A 5000-nucleotide genomic window follows, 5' to 3' on the forward strand; every position below is an offset into this window, starting at 1 on the left:
TTTTTGGGGACTTAGAAAATTTTTCAACTTTTGTCAGACTTCCAGACAGGGGAGCGTGTCAGTGCGCGCATCCGATTTCAGTTCCAGAGCGATTCGCGCGATGAGTCCTTGATACTTAGTCGTTTTTGGCAAAATTTCTGACTTTTTGAAAATTTCACAATTTTGTGAAAACTTCCACAAAATGAGGTTCTAGTATGTTAGAGGGCATCCCAGGAGGGCTCCAAAAGTGTGGGTAAAATATATATCCCACAGGGGGAAAATTGAAAAAAAGTTGAAAAAAAAAATTTTTGGGGACTTAGAAAATTTTCACACATGTGTCAGACTTCCAGAGAGGGGAGCATGTCAGTGCGCGCATCCGATTTCAGTTCCAGAGCGATTCGCGCGATGAGTCCTTGATACTTAGTCGTTTTTGCAAAATTTCTGACTTTTTGGAAAATTTCACAATTTTGTGAAAACTTCCACAAAATGAGGTTCTAGTATGTTAGAGGGCATCCCAGGAGGGCTCCAAAAGTGTGGGTAAAATATATATCCCACAGGGGGAAAATTGAAAAAAAGTTGAAAAAAAAAATTTTTGGGGACTTAGAAAATTTTTCAACTTTTGTCAGACTTCCAGACAGGGGAGCGTGTCAGTGCGCGCATCCGATTTCAGTTCCAGAGCGATTCGCGCGATGAGTCCTTGATACTTAGTCGTTTTTGCAAAATTTCTGACTTTTTGGAAAATTTCACAATTTTGTGAAAACTTCCACAAAATGAGGTTCTAGTATGTTAGAGGGCATCCCAGGAGGGCTCCAAAAGTGTGGGTAAAATATATATCCCACAGGGGGAAAATTGAAAAAAAGTTGAAAAAAAAAATTTTTGGGGACTTAGAAAATTTTTCAACTTTTGTCAGACTTCCAGACAGGGGAGCGTGTCAGTGCGCGCATCCGATTTCAGTTCCAGAGCGATTCGCGCGATGAGTCCTTGATACTTAGTCGTTTTTGCAAAATTTCTGACTTTTTGGAAAATTTCACAATTTTGTGAAAACTTCCACAAAATGAGGTTCTAGTATGTTAGAGGGCATCCCAGGAGGGCTCCAAAAGTGTGGGTAAAATATATATCCCACAGGGGGAAAATTGAAAAAAAGTTGAAAAAAAAAATTTTTGGGGACTTAGAAAATTTTTCAACTTTTGTCAGACTTCCAGACAGGGGAGCGTGTCAGTGCGCGCATCCGATTTCAGTTCCAGAGCGATTCGCGCGATGAGTCCTTGATACTTAGTCGTTTTTGCAAAATTTCTGACTTTTTGGAAAATTTCACAATTTTGTGAAAACTTCCACAAAATGAGGTTCTAGTATGTTAGAGGGCATCCCAGGAGGGCTCCAAAAGTGTGGGTAAAATATATATCCCACAGGGGGAAAATTGAAAAAAAGTTGAAAAAAAAAATTTTTGGGGACTTAGAAAATTTTTCAACTTTTGTCAGACTTCCAGACAGGGGAGCGTGTCAGTGCGCGCATCCGATTTCAGTTCCAGAGCGATTCGCGCGATGAGTCCTTGATACTTAGTCGTTTTTGGCAAAATTTCTGACTTTTTGAAAATTTCACAATTTTGTGAAAACTTCCACAAAATGAGGTTCTAGTATGTTAGAGGGCATCCCAGGAGGGCTCCAAAAGTGTGGGTAAAATATATATCCCACAGGGGGAAAATTGAAAAAAAGTTGAAAAAAAAAATTTTTGGGGACTTAGAAAATTTTTCAACTTTTGTCAGACTTCCAGACAGGGGAGCGTGTCAGTGCGCGCATCCGATTTCAGTTCCAGAGCGATTCGCGCGATGAGTCCTTGATACTTAGTCGTTTTTGCAAAATTTCTGACTTTTTGGAAAATTTCACAATTTTGTGAAAACTTCCACAAAATGAGGTTCTAGTATGTTAGAGGGCATCCCAGGAGGGCTCCAAAAGTGTGGGTAAAATATATATCCCACAGGGGGAAAATTGAAAAAAAGTTGAAAAAAAAAATTTTTGGGGACTTAGAAAATTTTTCAACTTTTGTCAGACTTCCAGACAGGGGAGCGTGTCAGTGCGCGCATCCGATTTCAGTTCCAGAGCGATTCGCGCGATGAGTCCTTGATACTTAGTCGTTTTTGCAAAATTTCTGACTTTTTGGAAAATTTCACAATTTTGTGAAAACTTCCACAAAATGAGGTTCTAGTATGTTAGAGGGCATCCCAGGAGGGCTCCAAAAGTGTGGGTAAAATATATATCCCACAGGGGGAAAATTGAAAAAAAGTTGAAAAAAAAAATTTTTGGGGACTTAGAAAATTTTTCAACTTTTGTCAGACTTCCAGACAGGGGAGCGTGTCAGTGCGCGCATCCGATTTCAGTTCCAGAGCGATTCGCGCGATGAGTCCTTGATACTTAGTCGTTTTTGGCAAAATTTCTGACTTTTTGAAAATTTCACAATTTTGTGAAAACTTCCACAAAATGAGGTTCTAGTATGTTAGAGGGCATCCCAGGAGGGCTCCAAAAGTGTGGGTAAAATATATATCCCACAGGGGGAAAATTGAAAAAAAGTTGAAAAAAAAAATTTTTGGGGACTTAGAAAATTTTTCAACTTTTGTCAGACTTCCAGACAGGGGAGCGTGTCAGTGCGCGCATCCGATTTCAGTTCCAGAGCGATTCGCGCGATGAGTCCTTGATACTTAGTCGTTTTTGCAAAATTTCTGACTTTTTGGAAAATTTCACAATTTTGTGAAAACTTCCACAAAATGAGGTTCTAGTATGTTAGAGGGCATCCCAGGAGGGCTCCAAAAGTGTGGGTAAAATATATATCCCACAGGGGGAAAATTGAAAAAAAGTTGAAAAAAAAAATTTTTGGGGACTTAGAAAATTTTCACACATGTGTCAGACTTCCAGACAGGGGAGCGTGTCAGTGCGCGCATCCGATTTCAGTTCCAGAGCGATTCGCGCGATGAGTCCTTGATACTTAGTCGTTTTTGGCAAAATTTCTGACTTTTTGAAAATTTCACAATTTTGTGAAAACTTCCACAAAATGAGGTTCTAGTATGTTAGAGGGCATCCCAGGAGGGCTCCAAAAGTGTGGGTAAAATATATATCCCACAGGGGGAAAATTGAAAAAAAGTTGAAAAAAAAAATTTTTGGGGACTTAGAAAATTTTTCAACTTTTGTCAGACTTCCAGACAGGGGAGCGTGTCAGTGCGCGCATCCGATTTCAGTTCCAGAGCGATTCGCGCGATGAGTCCTTGATACTTAGTCGTTTTTGGCAAAATTTCTGACTTTTTGAAAATTTCACAATTTTGTGAAAACTTCCACAAAATGAGGTTCTAGTATGTTAGAGGGCATCCCAGGAGGGCTCCAAAAGTGTGGGTAAAATATATATCCCACAGGGGGAAAATTGAAAAAAAGTTGAAAAAAAAAATTTTTGGGGACTTAGAAAATTTTCACACATGTGTCAGACTTCCAGAGAGGGGAGCATGTCAGTGCGCGCATCCGATTTCAGTTCCAGAGCGATTCGCGCGATGAGTCCTTGATACTTAGTCGTTTTTGCAAAATTTCTGACTTTTTGGAAAATTTCACAATTTTGTGAAAACTTCCACAAAATGAGGTTCTAGTATGTTAGAGGGCATCCCAGGAGGGCTCCAAAAGTGTGGGTAAAATATATATCCCACAGGGGGAAAATTGAAAAAAAGTTGAAAAAAAAAATTTTTGGGGACTTAGAAAATTTTTCAACTTTTGTCAGACTTCCAGACAGGGGAGCGTGTCAGTGCGCGCATCCGATTTCAGTTCCAGAGCGATTCGCGCGATGAGTCCTTGATACTTAGTCGTTTTTGGCAAAATTTCTGACTTTTTGAAAATTTCACAATTTTGTGAAAACTTCCACAAAATGAGGTTCTAGTATGTTAGAGGGCATCCCAGGAGGGCTCCAAAAGTGTGGGTAAAATATATATCCCACAGGGGGAAAATTGAAAAAAAGTTGAAAAAAAAAATTTTTGGGGACTTAGAAAATTTTTCAACTTGTGTCAGACTTCCAGAGAGGGGAGCATGTCAGTGCGCGCATCCGATTTCAGTTCCAGAGCGATTCGCGCGATGAGTCCTTGATACTTAGTCGTTTTCAGAAGTCACAATTTTGACTTCCAGGACCCGCAAAACGTTTGTAAATTGAGCCCGCTCCCCAGTTCCAAGCGTTTTGAGGTGTCCCCGGTTGCAGTAATGCAGCCTGCCCACTAGATGTCGCAAAAGAGACAAAAAGTGAAAAAGAACCAGAATGAGGAAATTCCAGGGAGCCGAATCCGCCTGACAGTTCCAGGCGATCGGGCACTTTTTTGCATGCGTCCCTAAAGTGGGTATAGGGTGACACTCCATGCAAAGACCCAGTTTTGCACACCACCGGCAGAATATATGAGAGAGAGGTACCTCTCAGCCCCGACACATTTCGACTCATTTAAGCTGGTTTTCACCTCCGTAGGCCTGGGTATGCGTTTTGGCTATGAGTCCCTGTTCGGCTGGAGGTCTGCACCTTGGCTGAACCCAGGCTTCCGCAGCTGCGTGGGGGGACTTTTGCCGGTCGCCTATCCCAAGTCAGAGAGGTGTTCCTGGGTTGAAGTGAGCCTGGCCAGACCCCCCCGCGGGCCCTGGTTCTCCACATGGGGGCGCCGTCAAGGCTAAAATCTGGATTTTTAGGCCGAGGAGAGGCTCCATGAGGGCGGATGCTTTTGTGGCTTCGACCCCAGTGCTGTTCCACATCCAGTACCCCCCCGCAAGGGCGCCTGTACCCGAGTCGCGCTTCCAGGACTCGTGGGCACGTATCTCCCGACGACAGGGGTTTGCAGCCTCCGTACTTGGGCAAGTCCCTACATGCACCCCTGCTCTTCCTCCGATCGATCTGGCGCAGCGCTCCCGGGTGGGGAGGTGGCGCCGCTCGCTCGGCCCGGGCTTTGGAGCCCGCGCTGGCTTAAGGTGAGCGGTCCCCTTCCTCCTCTACCCCCGGGCTTCCGACACCTATCTTTGGGC

The sequence above is a fragment of the Phyllobates terribilis genome, unplaced genomic scaffold, assembly GCF_046119375.1.
Source record: "Phyllobates terribilis strain yellow unplaced genomic scaffold, ASM4611937v1 Scaffold_3297__1_contigs__length_83191, whole genome shotgun sequence".
NCBI lineage: Eukaryota > Metazoa > Chordata > Amphibia > Anura > Dendrobatidae > Phyllobates > Phyllobates terribilis.